General features: G+C 43.0%; 1 protein-coding gene and 1 pseudogene across 5 annotated transcripts in view; one reads left to right on the top strand and one right to left on the bottom strand.

Moving 5' to 3' along the window:
* Nucleotides 1-21,264, bottom strand: part of PRKCE (protein kinase C epsilon) — a 513,985-nt gene that overhangs the window by 282,563 nt on the left and 210,158 nt on the right. The window lies entirely within an intron of this gene.
* On the top strand, nt 5,555-14,096 carry LOC131765913 (protein SET-like; annotated as a pseudogene).

Raw genomic sequence — 21,264 nt, forward strand, 5'->3', positions numbered from 1 at the left:
TCAGAAAGATACCTTGCCCTTTCTACCATGTGAGAACACAGCAAAAGAACCAAGAAGCAGGCCCTCACCAGACACTGAATCTGCTAGCACCTTGATCTTTGACTTCCCAGCCTCTAAGACTATAAGAAAATAAATTTCTGTTGTTTATAAGCCACCCAGTCTATGATATTTTGTTATAGCAGCCCAAACAGACTAAGACAGAAATAGCAGCTTGGATGGACCAAGACAGAGATTCAAGCCCTAAATTTGGCTTAAGTTGGATCTGGATACTAGGCACCTGCAGAAGCAAACTCTGGAGGAAGGTACCTTCAGAACAGGTCACAAATAAAAATTTCAGCACAGTGAACCCAAGATAACCAAGTCTGCAAGGAAACAAGGTACCACATGCAAGAACCACCTGAAAAAGCATATTAAGGACAGAACTACAAAAACTTCAAGTACTGAAATTATCACACTATAAATGATGCTTATAATGTCAAATGTTTCAAAAAAGGAAAAGTTTGAAAATATCTGCCAGGAACAGGAAATGTAGTGACCTAGAAGGTATTTTTAAAAACCAAATAGAAATTCTGGAAATTAAAAAATACAATACCAAACCTTAAAAACTCAAGAAGAGTTTAATATTAAATTAGATACAGCTGGAGAGAGACTTCAAAAGTCAAAAGAAACCATCTAGAGTGTACCATGAAAAGACAAAAAGATGGAAAATACAGCAAAGAGGATAGAAGACACAGAAGAGTGAGAGAATGGAGTATACGTAATTAGGATCCCAGAAAGAGGAAAAAAGGATGGGGCAGAGATAATATCTAAACAGACAATGACTGATAATTTTCCAGAACTTCTGAAAGATACTAATATGTAAGTTTAAAAGTCCACTGGAGTCTGAGAAGGAAAACTACAAAGCCAAACCTAGACACATTGCTATGAAAATGTACACCATCAAAGACAAGGAGAAAAATCTTAAAGGTGTCCTAAGAAGCAAAAAACATATTACCAGGCTTCCCTGGTGGTGCAGTGGCTAAGAATCTGCCTGCCACTGCAGGGAACATGGGTTCGAGCCCTGCTCTGGGGAGATCCCATATGCTGCCAAACAACTAAGCCCATGCACCACAACTACTGAGCCTGTGCTCTAGAGCCTGCGAGCCACAACTACTGAAGACCACATGCCACAACTACTGAAGACCATGAGCCTAGAGCCCATGCTCCGCAACAAGCCACCGCAATGAGAAGCCCATACACTGCAACGAAGAGTAGCCCCTGCTCACCGCAACTAGAGAAAGCCCACGCGCAGCAACGAAGACCCAACACAGCCAAAAATAAATAAATAAATAAATATATATATATTTTTAAAAAATATTACCTTCAAAAGAGCAACAGACTGGCAAGTGACTTCTCAATGACAACAACCCAAGATAGTGAAATACCTTTAATATGCTGAAAGAAAATAACTCCCTATCTAGAATTCTATATAGCAACAACAAAATCATTCAAGAATAAAGGTGACTGGGCTTCCCTGGTGGCGCAGTGGTTGAGAGTCCGCCTGCCAATGCAGGAGACACGGGTTCGTGCCCTGGTCCGGGAAGATCCCACATGCCACAGAGCAACTAAGCCCGTGAGCCATGGCCGCTGAGCCTGTGCGTCCGGAGCCTGTGCTCCGCAACGGGAGAGGCCACAACAGTGAGAGGCCCGCATACCGCAAAAAAAAAAAAAAAAAAAAAAAAAAAGAATAAAGGTGACTGAAAATATTTTCAAAGAAATAAAACTAAGATTGAAAAATATTTTCAAACAAATAAAACATCAGCACACTGAATGTGAAATGTAAGGGAATTTACAAAGGATGTACTTTAGATAGAAGAAAACTATCCCAAATGGTAGGTCTAAAGTATAGGAAAGAATGAAGGGAAAAGAAACTGGTAAATATATGGATATATCAATATAAAAATTAGCTGCATAAAACAAATATAATGTTTTGTAGAGTGTCCCTCAATATAATTAAAATTTTCATCAACACTAGTATGTAAGATGAGCATGGAGAAAGTAAATATAAATAATTATTCTAAGGTCCTTATATTATCCAGAAAGAGAATAAAAGTTTGATTAATTTTAAAATGTGATAAGTAGGCATAAATATATTTAAGTGGTAATTTCCAAAGTAATCACTAAAAGAATAGAAAGAACACAGAAGAGAAACCAAGATGGTGGAGAAGAAGGACATGTTCTCACTCCCTCCTGTGAGAACACCAGAATCACAACTAGCTGCTGGACAATCATCAACAGGAAGACACTGGAACTCACCAAAAAAGATACCCCACATCCAAAGACGAAGGAGAAGCCACAATGAGACGGTAGGAGGGGCGCAATCACAGTAAAATCAAATCCCATAACTGCTGGGTTGGTGACTCAAAGACTGGAGAACACTTATACCACAGAAGTCCACCCACTGGAGCAAAGGTTCTGAGCCCTACATCAGGCTTCTCAACCTGGGGGGCTGGCAAAGGTTCTGAGCCCTACAGCAGGCTTCTCAACCTGGTGGGCTGGCAACGGGAGAAGGAATTCCTAGAGAATCAGACTTTGAAGCCTAGTGGGATTTGATTGCAGGACTTTGACAGGACTGGGGGAAACAGACTCCACTCTTGGAGGGCACACACAAAGTAGTGTGCACATCGGGACCAGGGGAAGGAGCAGTGACCCCAGGGGAGACTGAACCAGACCTACCTGCTAGTGTTGGAGGGTCTCCTGCAGAGGCGGGGGTGGCTGTGGCTCACCGTGGGGACAAGGACACTGGCAGCAGAAGTTCTGGGACGTACTCCTTGGTGTGAGCCCTCCTAGAGTCTGTCATTAGCCCCACCAAAGAGCCCAGGTAGGCTCCAGTGGTGGGTTGCCTCAGGCTAAACAACCAACAGGGAGGGAACCCAGCCCCACCCATCAGCAGTCAATCAGATTAAAGTTTTACTGAGCTCTGCCCACCAGAACAACAGTCAGTTCTATCCACCACCACTCCCTCCCATCAGGAAACGTACACAAGCCTCTTAGATAGCCTCATCCAGCAGAGGGCAGACAGCAGAAGCAAGAACTACAATCCTGCAGCCTGTGGAACAAAAACCACATTCACAGAAAGACAGACAAGATGAAAAGGCAGAGGGCTATGTACCAGATGAAGGAACAAGATAAAACCCCAGAAAAACAACTAAATGAAGTGGAGATAGGCAACCTTCCAGAAAAAGAATTCAGAATAATGATAGTGAAGATGATCCAAGACCTCGGAAAAAGAATGGAGGCAAAGATCAAGAGGCAAGAAATGTTTAACAAACACCTAGAAGAATTAAAGAACAAACAAACAGAGATGAACAATACAATAACTGAAATGAAAACTACACTAGAAGCAATCAATAGCAGAATAACTGAGGCAGAAGAACAGATAAGTGACCTGGAAGACAGAATGGTGGAATTCACTGCTGCGGAACAGAATAAAGCAAAAAGAATGAAAAGAAATGAAGACAGCCTAAGAGACCTCTGGGACAACATTAAATGCAACAACATTCGCATTATAGGGATCCCAGAAAGAGAAGAGAGAGAGAAAGGACCCGAGAAAATATATGAAGAGATTATAGTCGAAAACTTCCCTAACATGAGAAAGGAAAGAGCCACCCAAGTCCAGGAAGCAGAGAGAGTCCCATACAGGATAAACCCAAGGAAAAACACACCAAGACACATAGTAATCTAATTGGCAAAAATTAAAGACAAAGAAAAATTATTGAAAGCAGCAAGAGAAAAACAACAAATAGCATACAAGGGAACTCCCATAAGGTTAACAGCTGATTTCTCAGCAGAAACTCTACAAGCCAGAAGGGAGTTGCATTACGTACTTAAAGTGATGAAAGGGAAGAAACTACAACCAAGATTACTCTACCCAGCAAGGATCTCATTCAGATTTGATGGGGAAATCAAAAGCTTTAGAGACAAGCAGAAGCTAAGAGAATTCAGCACCATAAAACCAGCTCTACAACAAATGCTAAAGGAATTTCTCTAAGTGAGAAACACAAGAGAAGAAAAGGACCTACAAAAACAAACCCAAAACAATTAAGAAAATGGTCAGGGCTTCCCTGGTGGCACAGTGGTTGAGAGTCCGCCTGCCGATGCAGGGGACACGGGTTCATGCCCCAGTCTGGGAAGATCCCACATGCCACGGAGCAGCTGGGCCCGTGAGCCACGGCTGCTGAGCCTGCGCGTCCAGAGCCTGTGCTCCACAACGGGAGAGGCCACAGCAGTGAGAGGCCCGCGTAGCACACACAAAAAAAGAAAATGGTCACAGGAACATACATATCAATAATTACCTTAAACACGGATGGATTAAATGCTCCAACCAAAACACACAGGCTTGCTGAATGGATACAAAAACAAGACCCATATATATGCTGTCTACAAGAGACCCACTTCAGACCTAGGGACACATAGAGACTGAAAGTGAGGGGATGGAAAAAGATATTCCATGCAAATGGAAATCAAAAGAAAGCTGGAGTAGCAATACTCATATCAGATAAAATAGACTTTAAAATAAAGAATGTTACAAGAGACAAGGAAGGACACTACATAATGATCAAGGGATCAATCCAAGAAGAAGATATAACAATTATAAACATATATGCACCCAACATAGGAGCACCTCAATACATAAGGCAACTGCTAACAGCTATAAGAGGAAATCGACAGTAACACAATAATAGTGGGGGACTTTAACACCTCACTTACATCAATGGACAGATCATCCAAAATGAAAATTAATAAGGAAACAGAAGCTTTAGATGATACAACAGACCAGATAGATTTAATTGTTATTTATAGGACATTCCATCCAAAAACAGCAGATTACACTTTCTTCTCAAGTGCGCACGGAACATTCTCCAGGATAGATCACATCTTGGGTCACAAATCAAGCCTCAGTAAATTTAAGAAAATTGAAATCATATCAAGCATCTTTTCTGACCACAACGCTATGAGATTAGAAATCAATTAAAGGGAAAAAAATGTCAAAAACACAAACACATGGAGGCTAAACAATACATTACTAAATAACCAAGCGATCACTGAAAAAATCAAAGAGGAAATCAAAAAATACCTAGAGACAAATGACAATGAAAACACAATGATCCAAAACCTATGGGATGCAGCAAAAGCAGTTCTAAGAGGGAAGTTTATAGCTATACAAGCCTACCTCAAGAAACAATAAAAATCTCAAATAAACAATCTAACCAAGGTCAAGTAGCGAGCTGGAGCACGGAGCGTGAGCGAGGGAGCAGAGCCGCCTGCTCGCCCGCCACCACCTCCCCTCTGTAAGTAGGAGCCCGGGCCAGGGCCCGGCATGCAGCCCCAGCCCCTCCCTCGTTGTCAGGCCACATGGGTAGCACGCACGAGCCAGAGCGGGGGAAAGCGAGCGAGCGAGCGCCGGGAGGAGGCGGCCGGACCGAGCGAGAGCCCACGCGTGTGGCATGAGGGGAAGCCGCTGCCCACCCCCTTCGCCTTCCCTTCTCTCCCCCTCCCCGCTCCCCACCCCCAACCGCGGAGCAGCACCATGTCGGCCCCGGCGGCCAAAGTCAGTAAAAAGGAGCTCAACTCCAACCACAATGGGGCTGACGAGACCTCAGAAAAAGAACAGCAAGAAGCAACTGAACATATTGATGAAGTACAAAATGAAATAGACTTAATGAACAAGTCAATGAGGAGATTTTGAAAGTAGAACAGAAATATAACAAACTCTGCCAACGATTTTTTCAGAAAAGGTCGGAATTGATCGCCAAAATCCCATATTTTGGGGTAACAACATTTGTTAACCATCCACAAGCGTCTGCACTGCTTGGGGAGGAGGATGAAGAGGCGCTGCATTATTTGACAAGAGTCGAAGTGACAGAATTTGAAGATATTAAATCAGGTTACAGAATAGATTTTTATTTTGATGAAAACCCTTACTTTGAAAATAAAGTTCTCTCAAAAGAATTTCATCTGAATGAGAGTGGTGATCCATCTTCAAAGTCCACTGAAATCAAATGGAAATCCGGAAAGGACTTGACAAAACATTCAAGTCAAACGCAGAATAAAGCCAGCAGGAAGAGACAGCATGAAGAACCAGAAAGCTTCTTCACCTGCTTTACTGATCATTCTGATGCAGGTGCAGATGAGTTAGAAGAGGTCATAAAAGATGATATTTGGCCAAATCCATTACAGTACTACTTGGTTCTGGACATGGATGATGAGGAAGGGGAAGTAGAAGAAAATGATGATGATGATGAAGAGGAAGAAGGATTGGAAGATATTGATGAAGAAGGGGATGAGGATGAAGGTGAAGAAGATGAAGATGATGATGAGGGGGAGGAAGGAGAAGATGAAGGAGAAGATGACGAATGGAACACTGATGGATTCCAACCTTCCTTTTTAAATTTTCTCCAGTTCCTGGGAGCAAGTTGCAGTCTTTTTTTTTTTTTTTTCCTCCTTCTCATCTTGCACTCAGTTGCCTTGTTTTTGAGGTCTCTTTTCTCCTTTATACCATGGCTCACAACTTATTTTGGGGGGAAATACCTTGAGCAGAATTCAGTGGGAAAAGAATCTCTACCCCTTTCTGTTCCAAATTCATTTTTATCCCTTCCTGTCTCAACAAAAACTTTATGGAATCAGCACCACCATGCTCTGTGGGAAAAAAGAAAAACCTTCTGCTCCCTTAGCTCTGCTGGAAGCTGGAGGGTGCTAGGCCCCTGTGTAGTAGTGCATAGAATTCTAGCTTTTTTCCTCCTTTCTCTGTATATTGGGCTCAGAGATTACACTGTGTTTCTAAGTGAATATGGACAGTTAGTATTTACCAACATGTATCTGTCTACTTTCTCTTGTTTAAAAAAAAAAAAAAAACTTAAAAAAATGGGGTTATAGAAGGTCAGCAAAGGGTGGGTTTGAGATGTTTGGATGGGTTAAGTGGGCATTTTGACAACATGGCTTCTCCTTTGGCATGTTTAATTGTGATGTTTAACGGACATCCTTGCAGTTTAAGATGACACTTTTAAAATAAAATTCTCTCCTAATGATGACTAGAGCCCTGCCACTCGATGGGAGAATCAGCAGAACCTATAGGATCTTATTTGCAATTGACACTGTCTATTGTAATTTTGTTCCTGTTTATTTTTAAATTTTTCTTTTTGTTTCACTGGAAAGGAAAGATGATGCTCAGTTTTAAACGTTAAAAGTGTACAAGTTGCTTTGTTACAATAAAATTAAATGTGTACACACACAAAAAAACAAAAAAAACCAATCTAACCTTACACCTAAAGGAACTAGACAAAGAAGAACAAACAAAACCCAAAGTTAGCAGAAGGAAAGAAATCATAAAGATAAGAGCAGAAATAAATGAAATAGAAACAAAGAAAACAATAGCAAAGATCAATAAAACTAAAAGTTGGTTCTTTGAGAAGATAAACCAAATTGGTAAACCATTAGCTAGACTCATCAAGAAAAAGAGGGAGAGGACTCAAATCAATAAAATTAGAAATGAAAAAGGAGAAATTACAACAGACACTGCAGAAAAACAAAGCATCCTGAGAGACTACTACAAGCAACTCTATGCCAATAAAATGGACAACCTGGAAGAAAGGGACAAATTCTTAGAAAGGTATAAACTTCCAAGACTGAACCAGGAAGAAATGGAAAATATGAACAGAACAACCATAAGTAATGAAATTGAAACTGTGATTAAAAATCTTCCAACAAACAGAAGTCCAGGACCAGATGGCTTCACAGGTGAATTCTATCAAACATTTAGAAAACAGCTAACACCCATCCTTCTCAAACTCTTCCCAAAAATTGCAGAGGAAGAAACACTCCCAAACTCATTCTATGATGCCACCATCACCCTGATACCAAAACCAGACAAAGATACTAGGAAAAAAGAAAATTACAGACCAATATCACTGATGAATATAGATGCAAAAATCCTCAACAAAATACTAGCAAACAGAATCCAACAGCACAATAAAAGGCTCATACACCATGATCAAGTGGGATTTATCCCAGGGATGCAAGGATTCTTCAATATACACAAATCAATCAATGTGGTACATCATATTAACAAACTGAAGAAAAAAACCATATGATCATCTCAATAGATGCAGAAAAAGCTTCTGACAAAATTCAACAACAATTTGTGATAAAAACTGTCCAGAAAGTGGGCATAGAGGGAGCCTACCTCAACATAATAAAGGCCATATATGACAAACCCACAGCAAACATCATTCTCAATGGTGAAAAACTAAAAGCATTTCCTCTAAGATCAGGAACAAGACAAGGATGTCCACTCTCACCACTATTAATCAACATAGTTTTGGAAGTCCTAGCCACAGCAATCAGAGAAGAAAAAGAAATAAAAGGAATCCAAATTGGAAAAGAAGAAGTAAAACTGTCACTGTTTGCAGATGACATGATACTATACATAAGAGAATCCTAAAAATGCCACCAGAAAAATACTAGAGCTAATCAGTGAATTTGGTAAAGTATCAGGATACAAAATTAATGCACAGAAATCTCTTGCATTCCTATATACTACTGATGAAAAATCTGAAAGAGAAATTAAGGAAACACTCCCATTTACCACTGCAACAGAAAGAATAAAATACCTAGGAATAAACCTACCTAAGGAGACAAAAGACCTGTATGCAGAAAACTATAAGACACTGATGAAAGAAAGTAAAGATGATACAAACAGATGGAGAGACATACCATGTTCTTGGATTGGAAGAATCAACATTGTGAAAATGACTATACTACCCAACACAATCTACAGATTCAGTGTAATCCCTATCAAACTACCAATGGCATTTTTCACAGAACTAGAACAAAAAATTGCACAATTTGTATGGAAACACAAAAGACCCCGAATAGCCAAAGCAATCTTGAGAAATAAAAACAGAGCTGCAGGAATCAGGCTCCTGGACTTCAGACTATACAACAATGCTACAGTAATCAAGACAATATGGTGCTGGCACAAAAACAGAAACATAGATCAATGGAACAAGAGAGAAAGCCCAGAGATAAACCCACACACCTATGGTCAACTAATCTATGACAAAGGAGGCAACGATACACAATGGAGAAAAGACATTCTCTTCAATAAGTGGTGCTGGGAAAACTGGACAGCTACATGTAAAAGAATGATATTAGAACACTTCCTAAAACCATACACAAAAATAAACTCAAAATGGATTCAAGACCTAAATGTAACACTGGACACTGTAAAACTCTTAAAGGAAAACATAGGAAGAACACTCTTCGACATAAATCACAGTAAGATCTTTTTTGATCCACCTCCTAGAGTAATGGAAATAAAACCAAAAATAAACAAATAGGACCTAATGAAACTTCAAAGCTTTTGCACAACAAAGGAAACTACAAACAAGACAAAAAGACAACCCTCAGAATGGGAGAAAATATTTGCAAACAAATCAACAGACAAAGGATTAATCTCCAAAATATATAAACAACTCATGCAGCTCAATATTAAAACAATAAACAACCCAATCCAAAAATGGGCAGAAGACCTAAATAGACATTTCTCCAAAAAAGACATACAGATGGCCAAGAAGCACATGAAAAGCTGCTCAAAATCACTAATTATTAGAGAAATGCAAATGAAAACTACAGTGAGGTATCACCTCACACCAGTGAGAATGGGCATCATCAGAAAATCTACAAACAACAAATGCTGGAGAGGGTGTGGAGAAAAGGGAACCCTCTTGCACTGTTGGTGGGAATGTAAATTGATACAGCCACTATGGAGAACAGTATGGAGCTTCCTTAAAAAACTAAAAATAGAATTACCATATGATCCAGCAATCCCGCTACTGGGCATATACCCTGAGAAAACCATAATTCAAAAAGACACAGGCACCCCAATGTTCACTGCAGCACTATTTACAATAGCCAGGACATGGAAGCAACCTAAATGCCCATCGACAGACAAATGGATAAAGAAGATGTGGTACATATATATAATGGAATATTACTCAGCCATAAAAAGGAACGAAATTGGGTCATTTGTTGAGACGTGGATGGATCTAGAGACTGTCATACAGAGTGAAGTCAGAAAGAGAAAAACAAATATCGTATATGAACGCATGTCTGTGGAACCTAGAAAAATGGTACAGATGAACCTCTTTGCAGGGCAGAAGTTGAGACACAGATGTAGAGAACAAACGTGTGGACACCAAGGGGGGAAAGCCGTGGGGGGGATGGGGATGGTGGTGTGATGAATTGGGTGATTGGGATTGACATGTATACACTTATGTGTATAAAATTGATGACTAATAAGAACCTGCTGTATAAAAAAATAAGTAAAATAAAATTTAAAAATTAAAAAATAAACTAATACTAAAAATAAAAAAAAAGAGAGAGAGAATACACATTTTCCAAAGTAGTAAATGGGGAAAACAATTTTTTAAAAAAAATTCAGTCCAGGGCTTACCTGTTGGTGCAGTGGTTGACAGCCCACCTGCCAATGCAGGAGACATGTGTTTCTGCCCTGGTCCGGGAAGATCCCACATGCTGTGGAGCAGCTGGGTGCGTGCGCCACAGCTGCTGAGCCTGCGCTACTGTGAGCCGCAACTACTGAGCCCACGTGCTACAATTACTGAAGCCCATGTGCCTAGAGCCTGTGCTCTGCAAGGGGAAGCTACCACAATGAGAAGCCCACACACCGCAACAAAGAGTAGCCCCCACTCGCTGTAACTAGAGAAAGCCCGTGAGCAGCAATGAAGACCCAATGCAGCCAAAAATAAAATAAATAAATAAATTTTTAAAAAAATTCAGTCCAAAAAAAAACAAGAAAGGAAAGAAAGAAATGCAGATCAGGGCACATGTAGAAGGAATAAAATGTTAGATTTAAATCCAAATATATCAGTAATTACATTAAATGTAAGTAGACTACTTATTTAGTTAAAAGACAAAGATTGTCAGACTGGATTTTTAAACATCCAGTGGTATGCTGTGTACAAGAGACAAAGTAAATGATAAGGAATGAGAAGCTGTCAACCTGGCCAAGAACAGTTTTCCAGGTAGAAGTAACAGCATCTGTGAAAGTCCAGTAGTAGGAAAGCATAACTGATAGAAGGTCAGTATGGTTAAGGTGTAGAGATTAAAGGAAATATGGCCTGAAGCAAGTCTAGAGGGCTAGGCTTGGCCAATCCATACAGGAGCAAGCCAAAAGAAAATCACAGAATGTATCCTAAATGGTTTAAAAGTATTAGAAGAGGTACAGGGGGCACCACTTATGACCTCAAACTGCAATACAATAACTAGACTTAAGCACAGATAATAAAGAGCTAGTGCATTTAAGCACATTAAAAGAAGAGAAACTTGGTCTATTTGGGAAATGATGTGGCTGAAGCGTGAATTTGGAGATGAGGATAAGCTGAAGATGACCTGAAAAGAACCACAGTGGCCAGATGATAGACGGTTTGTATTCTGAAAAGGAATTAACATTTATATTTTGCAGATGATAGGGAACTGCTAAAGGATTTTAAACTGGAGAGTAATTTGATGAGATCTGCATTTAAAGCCACTCAGGCAAGGCTGTGTAAGATGAAATAAGAGGGACATTGGAAGGAGGGAGACCAGTTAGACCACTGTTGATTTCAGAGCCACAGTCAACATAATGATATACAAGAAGCATGGATTCTTATTCCCTACTCCCCAGATGGAAACACCAAAATCTGGGAGGCAGAGGTGGATTTTTCAGCACCCATAGAAGGTTACTGCCACAACTGTTATCAAACTCTTCAAAAATCAGCTTAATTTTGAAATTCCAAAATCTGCCTAATGTACCGTTAACCAGTAGACAGTTATTTATTTAGCATTTTCTAAGGACTGGGTATCTGCCTAGCACTGTGGGAAATACACAAAACTCAGCACTTTTAACTAGGAAGATATATCATTCATTTTCTAAAAAGTCTATGATGAGTTTGCAGACTCATTTAGCCCAACCTCCCAGGCATTGCTGGAATCCATTTTAGGCAGAAAGTAAGCTGACATCTGCATGAACACTCAGGGTGATGTGAGCTCACCACCTCCACAAAGCAGCCAATTTAACTGTGGGAAATCTTTATCGTGACCTTACATTTTTACCCCACTGGTCTTTACTCTGTTTTCCTGATCAATGCAGAACACAATGAACTTATACCTATATAACCACCCTTCCCATGGAAATGACCGACTTGAGGGGCTTGATACATGCAAGGTGTCTCTTCTATCGACCCTCCTCCATCGGAGCCTCTGGACCCCTCTCCTTGTTCCTCCGGAGCTGGGCTCTGGTATGCCAACATCCTCCTTAGTATGTGACACCAGAACTGACCCCCAACTTGAAGAGTCTTCAACACAGCTGTGGACATTGAATCAGTAGGCTTTAAATCATAGCACCTTGAGGCAATGGATGAAAATGCTAAGACATGGAATTAGATATGCTGAATTTTACCACAAATATTGATGGCTGAACCTTGGACTTAAATGTACAACTTTCTCTTTTAACAGACAAGGAAATCTGCATGTGCTTATTCTTTCCTCCCAGACTCTGCTGTACCATTTCTGCCCTGAGTCTCACCTGGAGGAGCTGAAGGCCTGTGCACTCCCGTCCCTCATGCCTACGTCACCCACATGCTCGATCTTGCAGCATCTAAGGGGATTCAGGGAGACCAGGTGCACCTGTTTGAGATGTACTCTCTCTCCCTCTCCATACACATATGCATATATATACACACATATATTTAATAATTAATTCACATATCTGTATATATTTCCTCTCAATGAAATAAGAAAAACAGGATACTCTTACCTGCTTGAAACATAGGCCAAATAGATTCAAGCTATATCCCCAAATTAAAATAGGCCAGAACCAGACAAATAGAATGAGGCACTTAATTCCCAAATATCCCCAGTTACCACCTCTTCAGTGGCATATTCTGAAATCTCTGAGATCCAGGGCCAGCCATGAGCAGAAAGCAGGAACACCCCTCTCTGTAAACAGTGGGATGCAGCTTTCGGAACGATAAGCCATCAGCTGCATATTAATCACTGGGAATTCAGAACCTGAAGGCAAGGGTTACCCTAAATGGCACTTTAAGAAGAATAAAACAAGTGAGGCCCCCAAGCTTGATGTCTGACACACCCCATGGCCATGCCCTGCCCAATGTGACTCTTCCAAAGACCCAATTCAGAGAGTTAGGAGGAAGGAGGTAGAGAGCCCTGAAAAAGTGGTAATTGGCAACCGCCTCAGAGGCAAGTGACCAGTGGGAAAGACAGCTCTGGGAGGCTTTGCCCAACTGGAGGGAGGACCTAGCCCATCGCTGGCAGCCCGCTCTCGGCTGAAGAGCCTCCTCCTTCATTCAGCCTTGAAGATAGCAGAGTGGGAAATGAGAGGACACGTACAAGTTCAGGGCGAGCTAAGGCAATCGCCGAAGCCCCTACAGCCTCCTCCTTTGGTCACCAGCAGGAATGGAGCCCTGTGGAGTTCTGGGTGAATATCCTACATGGCAGCCTGTCCAGCAACTTGGGATCCAGCATATGGACTGTAGATCCTATAGGCAGACAAGGCAAGGAAGGGAGGGACAGGGAAAGGAAGGTCCCAGGGTAAAGAGTTTGAGAGATGGAAGACTGGAGCAAGTCTGAGTCCTAAGGAGGAAATCATCCCCATGGTGTGACTTGATAGAACTTTCACTGACAATCTCTTTAGCACCAGTTCCTCTACTAGGCACCTTACACCACTATTTCATCTAACCTCCCAACATTGCTCTGATCTGCAGATTATTGCCCCATTTCTAGAGAGGGAAGGATGAAACGCAGAAAGGTTAACAATGCCATCTGTCCGAGGTCTATCTCCCTCCAAAACTCCTATTCTTTCTACAATAGCTCAGTGCCTCCCTCTAGACTGAAGCCAAAATATATCTCCTCCCTTGAAATGCCAAGATGAGAGATGCAGTTCTTGTGGGTTACACGCATGCCTTAGCACACAATGCTGGGGTCGCCTGCCACCTGCCCCTCTCAGTGTTCCTAATGTGACCCCCCCCCCAAAGCCCTAGTGGTGGTCAGTGTGGCTAGTTCCTTCTCAATTAGTGGTCAAATTTTAGAAGCAAGTGCACAATGCTCATGTCGTTGGGAGAACTGCTCACGGGAAAGACTGATGAACACTGAACTGAGAAGCATGCCGTCTCCAGGGAGATGGTTATGGTGCAGCCACAGGCCCTCCAGGAGGAGAGAGGAGAAATCTGAGATGCCTCGAGGGCAAAGGTAATCTGCTGACTTCATCGTTTGGCAAAAGATACAACCTGAGCCTTAGACAACAGTAAAAGGAGCACAAGATTCTGAACATACATCTAACAAGCATTTACTGTTTTCCTCAGCAGGCATCATGCTGGGGCGGAGCTTCTCAAACTACCTGTGGTGACAGACCTGTGTTTCTTACTTATTTGTTTGCAATCTAACACACGGTCCTACTATGCACAACTAATAGGCAGCCAGTACCATGAACAAGTTATCACCGGAGATCAGCAACACCCAAACCTGTCCCCACCCTGTTCGACAAGGTGAGTCCACCGGTGTCACCCTTGGATGTTGTGGCAATGTTGAATTGTCATGAGTTTCTAATGCTTTCCATCAATATCTGGTCTCATCTGTCACCGCCAGTAGCAGACAGTTCATGGGCAGCACCATCCCTGAGCAGCACTCTAAGGGCTTAGGTTGCAGGACTGAGGAGTGGCCGCCCCATATGAGGACAGTGTCATATGTGGGAGGGCTGCCTCCTGTCACCCAGACTCCAGCAATCACCGCCAGCTCTACAGCTCCAGCTAAAAACCCCGTAAAAAGATGTAGCTGGGTAGGCCTTAGCAGACCCAGGTTCTAATCCAGATTTTCCACTGACTCAAGGTATAACCCTGGGTATAATCCTTAACTTCCAGGTGATTGAGTTTCCCTTGAGAAGATGACAAGTTTGAACCAGGCAGCTACTAAGGACCCTTCCAGCTCCCAGGTGCCATGCTCTCCTCCAGACTCACAGCTCTCTAGACTACCTACATGCTCAGGACTCTTCAATTTATGTCTCCAGCCTGGACCTCTCCCCTGAACGCCAGAGCCACACATCCAGCTGCCTACTTAACATCTGCCCTCAATACCTCCCAGACATCTCAAATTTAACCTGATCAGGACGGAGCCCCAAAACAGGCCCCCATCCCTCAGTCTTGCCCCATCAGTTAATAGCAACTCCATCCTTCCAATTGCTTAGACCAAAGATCTTGAAGTCATCCTTGATTTCTCCCTTTATCTCACAACTCACTGTCAACATATCAATACAGCTCTCAACTTACCTGCTCAAATATATCCAAAATCCAACTACTTCTTCTTATCCCACCACCGCTATCCAGGCCACTGCCATCCCATCGCTGGCCTGGCTCATGGCAGCGGCTCCTAATAGGCCCCTCCACTGTCCACTCTTACGCCATGGCCTGAATGATCCTAAAACCCAGATCGACCATTCCTCTGCTCAGAATCCTCTGGGGGCCCTGCTTTTCTTGAGAGCAAAGGCCAGGGTCCTGCCTGCGACCTGCAAAGCCCCGTGCCCCGCACACCTGAGCCAGCCCCCTACTGCCTCTCTGACCTGCTTTCTGCCCTTTGCCTCCGTATCTTCTCAGCTCCAGTCACATTTCCTTGCCTGCAGGGTCTTTGCACTTGCTGTTTTCTCTGCCCAGAATGTTCTTCTTTCATCCCTGCATGGCTCATTCCTTCATTTCTTTCAGGACTTTACCCATAGGTCTCCCTGGTCCCCTAACATCTCAGGGTCCTCCCTCCCTACAGTTCATATCCCCCTTTGCTGCTTAACTTTTTCTCCCTAGCAGTTAACAGTGATGTAACAATTACTTATCTTGTCTGTGATCTGTCTCCTCCAGCAGAAGGTAAGGGCCACGAGGGCAGAGATTTTTGTGCCTTTTGTCCATGTGACAGCCCCAGTGTCTGCCCCAGAACCTGGCACACAGGAGTTCAGTACATTTGTGGAACGAGGGAGGAGTTCTGTGGGTCACTGTCTGGCTGGTCCAAGGTCCTCCGGTTGCCCCTTCTCCACTTGGTCATCAGACCCAGACAGTAAACATCTCAGCATCTAAGGGGATGACTCCAACAGGTGTGAAAGAGGCCTGTGTCCCATCTCTGCGCACTTTCTCTGGAGGGAAGTGTGGAAGAGTCTGCTCTTCACCACTGACCTGCCTTCCAAAGCCACTACTTTGCACCCTCATCTCTGCAAAGCAAAATACCCTCTAGGAGGGCTTTTTAAAAAACTCAATCCCATGTAAACCCTTCAGCTGTTTACCTGAATTCCATTTAATCTCCTATAGAGATGCCTCTAAATCATCTGCTCTCAAGGAGTCAGGAAAAAACCAGCTCCTCCTCTGAGATGGTTTTATCACCCTTGCTGCTGAGAAAACACACTTTCATTTCTATCAAGAGAAGAAGCACAAAGCAACAGAGCAATTATTGACAGATTCCCCCCCCAACCCCCCACCCCCCGTGCTGGATTATCTAATCACAGGTCTCACAGGTAAAGGGTTTTATCCATTTAAATGCACCTTTGGACAAAGATCCTGGGTCCCAGATGCAGGTGCATGTGTCGACCTGCTGGACCTTCCATCTGTCCCACCAGGGAGGGTATAAAATGCTCTCAAAGCCAGAGCCATACACAAATGAGGTTCTCCTCTTCAGGGACAGGGGGGAGGCCAAGAGGCCAGGTCAGCTACTTGAAGGTGGGGGAAAGAGGGTCTCTTCCCATCTTGGTGGTTAACTGAGGTGACCGCTTGATTGCTCCACACCCAACCGCAATGCCTCTGAAGGAACAGGACATCCCGGATTCTGTGAAGACAAGCAGCATCTGGAGGCCCCTGGAGCACACCACTCTCGGAGAAGTCCCTTCCACGATGTCCCTGACAGCCAGGCCCCAACGTATGCCCAAATGCTTCTGGGGACAGAGCATTCCCTCACCGTCTTCTGAGAAGCCTGCTCCTCCTAAGTGCCATCGGTCCCCAGATTTATCCTCTTCAAAGATCTAGGGTCTGGGCTTCCCTGGTGGCACAGTGGTTGGGAGTCCGCCTGCCGATGCAGGGCACGCGGGTTCGTGCCCCGGTCCGGGAAGATCCCACGTGCTGCGGAGCGGCTGGGCCCGTGAGCCATGGCCACTGAGCCTGCGCGTCCGGAGCCTGTGCTCCGCAACGGGAGAGGCCACAGCAGTGAGAGGCCCGCGTACCGCAAAAAAAAAAAAAAAAGATCTAGGGTCTTTGTAATCACTGACTCTCACTATGTACCCAGCATTTAACATGCTTTCCCTCATTTAATCACCAGAGCCCAAGGAGAGAATCATCATCCCCATTTCCCAGATGAGGAAACAGAGGCTTCCACTCCCTCCCACCCCTTCAGAGCCACTCTCCACGCGACACGGTTGCTAACGTGGCATTTTATTTTTTGAGTGTTGTAACCGTTACCTGAATCTACTTCATTCTTATTCTAGAAACAGGCTACCACTTTACAGAAGCACAGATCTATTCAACGCCCCAAAGACCCAGGGGAAAAAGCATGGCATGTTTAGCCTAAACACCAAGAAAGAAATTAAGGAACACCCAGGTTCATCACATGATCACATAAGCAGGCAAGTCATTCCCTCATCTGAGGGAAGACTCAAAATGTGCCAACCAACCTGAGAATCTTCATTTCACCAAAGCCTCTATCAGTGTTTTTTAAATTAATAGACTATTTTAGAGCAGTTCTAGGTTTATAGAAAAATTGATCAGGAAGTACAAAGTTCCCAAATACCCCTTGCCCCTCCACAAACACAGTTTCCTCTGTTATTTACATATTGTATCAGTGTGGTATGTTTGTTACAACTGACGAACCGATATTGATACATTAACATCCACAGTTTACATTAGGGTTCACTCTGGATCATACGTTCTGTGGGTTTTGACAAATATATCATGACACGCATCCATCATTACTGTAAAGAATAATTTCACTGCCCTAAAAATCCCCTATGCTCCACCTATTCATCCCTCCTTCCCCTCCCACAACCCAAACCACTGGCAACTGCTGATCCCAAATAATTGACAAAAAATAAATCCTGGAACTAATAAGCAATTGGAGCAAAGTTGCAGAATACAAGGTTAATATACAAAAGTCAATTGTTTACCTATATACTAGCCATGAACAATTTGAGTTTGAACTTAAAAACACATTAGCACACACACACACACACAAAAGCCCACACAGGCACATGATCTGCATGAGGAAAACTACAAACCTCTGATAAAAGAAATCAAAGAAGATCTAAATAAATGGGCAGCCCTACACTGAATTTTAAAAGCAAACTCCCAACTCTGTTAACCTGATCTCAAATCAGAGGTTTAGAAATGCATTCCTTCACAATGATGGTTAACAGAAAAATCCCCTAAATGAAGGCAGTAGCCTCATGGATGTGCAGCTACAAAGGAAAATCTCAGGGCCTCTACCCACCGTGGGCGCAAAGAAGTGCCAACATACAGTTTCCAGATAAAATACAAAGAAGTGTTTAGCATATGTATGTCCCAAATATTGCACGGAACATATCAAAGAATTTAAAAGGTATTTGTAGTTTAGCTAAAATTCAAATTGAACTGGGTCTCCTGTATTTTTCTTTGCATTATCTGGCAACCCTACCCTAAGGCCTCACTGTGGTAAGACCTGGAACAAGGAAAAGCATCAAACCTCTTAGTGTATTCAGCGCTTGACATCTTTCGAAGCCTTTTCAACCCTTTTCTCTCCAGATTTTACTACGTCTGAGAGGCAAGCAGGACAAATCTCTCTCCACCCTCATTAACCAGAAGAGAGAGAGAGAGAAAAGAAAGGTACCAAACAATGGAGTGAAGGCTATGCAGGTCAGGAACACAGCTGGCTCTAATCATTCTTAAGCCCACCAGTTCAATTAGCCCAGGGTCGGGGGTTCAACCCTGGCTGAACCTTGGAATCACTTGGGGAGCTGCCAAAACCTCACTGATGTCCGGCCCCCACTCTTAATGCCTGAGCATCTTTTTAAAACATTTTACCAAAAAAAAAGTAAAGATATATAAAAGGCCAGAAAGGAGAATGAACCCACAGTTACCCAGTCACCCAGCTTCAATAATTATCAACTCCTGGTCAATCTCGTTTCATATACCAGTGCTGCCCAATAGAATTTTCTGCAGCAATGGAAATGTTCCATATCCATGTCGTCCAATATAGCTGCTAGCCACATGTGACTAATGAGCACTTGAAATGTGCCTGGGGTCCCGGGGGAACTGCATTTTCAGTTTTTAAAAAAGTTTAATTAATTTCGATTTAAATAGCCACAGGTGGCTGATGGCTACATACTGGATAGTACAGATCGATACTCTCACCCATTTCTCTTCCCACCATGTTATTTGGAAGCAAATCCCAGACATCATATTATTTCATCCATGTATCAATATCTTTTGAAGCTTCCCAGATGATTCAAATGTGAAACCACAGTCGGAGGCCAGTGACTAGTCAATCAAATATTTAATACTGTGACACTCCATTTAATTACAGGACAGACTTTCAGCAACTTTACAACCTTAAGAATAAGGTTCTCAACCTTGACTGCACATCCAATCACCTGGGCAGCTGGACCCATGCTCAGGCTCCACCTCCAGAAATTCAGGTTTTTCTGTTTGGAGACATAACTCTTTTTTTTTTCCTTTCCCTCCCCCTCTTCCTCCTCCATCATTTTTCCACAAGCTCTTCACGTGATTCGGATGTGTGGTCAGAATGGAGAACCACTGCTTTAAAGTCTTTCTAGAGAGCAGGATCCACAGATCAGCAGTTATCAGCATCATCTGGGAGCCAGTTAGAAAAGCAGAATCTCAGAGCCCACCCCAGACCTTCTGCATCAGAATTTAAGCTCTGACCAGGTTCCCCAGGTGACTTGTATGCACATTCAATTTGAGAAAGGCTGTTTTATAACAGTTGTTCTCAAAGAGCAGAACTTACTAGGAATGCAAATTCTTGGGCCTCACCCCAGACCTACAGAATCAGAAACTCCGGGCGTGGGGCCCAGCAGGCAGTTTGTACGTTAACCAGCCCTTCTGGTAACACTGATGCATGCTCAAGTTTGAGAACCACTACTTTGGCGTCTAGAACATAACTCCATATTGCCCAAGCAGGAAGTAGTGATTATAAGCACAGCAATTCATTTCCAAAGAGAAACTGAAGCCACCCTCAGGCTCCCAAGCAAACAATTACACATAAATTAAGATCTTTCTTAATCCCTCTGGCTGCCCCTTATAACCCATGACACAGGACAAGTAAGTAGGAGTCGTGGGGAAGAATTAAAAACAAAGCGACCTGGGGTCCTCAGAAAACTACCGGCTAACAACTGATGTTCATAAAAATGTCCAAAATACTAAACACGTCAGCTGTGTTCAGTACATTCTCTTTAAGGAGGCAACCAAGTTTACGTTTTAGAAATATTTCTATTACAACATTTTACATTTCTTTCAAGTGAAAAATAATTGCTAAAATCCAGTCTATTGTGTCAAGTATTTCATTCCTAAATATTTAGGGGGGGAGGGGGCAGAGACGAGAAGAAATGTTACACCAGGGTGGCATGGGAGGACCCGAGACCATTCTCCAAAGCAATTACCGTTAAGGTTTTTGAGGTCCTGAATTCTTCTGAAACTGGAGCAAAGCTATGAACCTTCTGCTCTTAAAATGCCTGTCCAGAATATACAGAAAACCTTTCATGCAATGTCAGAGGAGTCAAGGTCCCTAGGCCAAGGGGTCTGATGCTGAGGACACCTACTGTGACCTGGAAAGCAGGCCGGGAGAACAGAACGCAGCTATTTCAGGGGTCCTGTCTTTACGTAGGAAGTAGCAAGAGCCACATTAGTAGGCAACACGGTGGGTGGCTCTGAGACCTTCCGTTTTCCTAAACAGTCGAGTTTTTTTAAACAAAATTGGCAGTAGGATCTAGGCCCAACTCTAATGGTATGTCAGGCCATGGGGAGCCTAGCTCGGTTCACCCTCCTTCCCAGAATCCCAAACCCACATTAACAGGACAAACTGGGAGTCTGGCTGCCCCTTCCCACAACCCTACAGCCACTCAAAACACCACATACTGTCCCCAACCACTCCCCCCCCAACCCCCACAGGGTCCCAGCAAATTGGGGAGAGTGGGGCTGTGGA

The sequence above is a fragment of the Kogia breviceps genome, chromosome 11 (genome assembly GCF_026419965.1).
Source record: "Kogia breviceps isolate mKogBre1 chromosome 11, mKogBre1 haplotype 1, whole genome shotgun sequence".
In the NCBI taxonomy this organism is placed as follows: Eukaryota; Metazoa; Chordata; class Mammalia; order Artiodactyla; family Physeteridae; genus Kogia; species Kogia breviceps.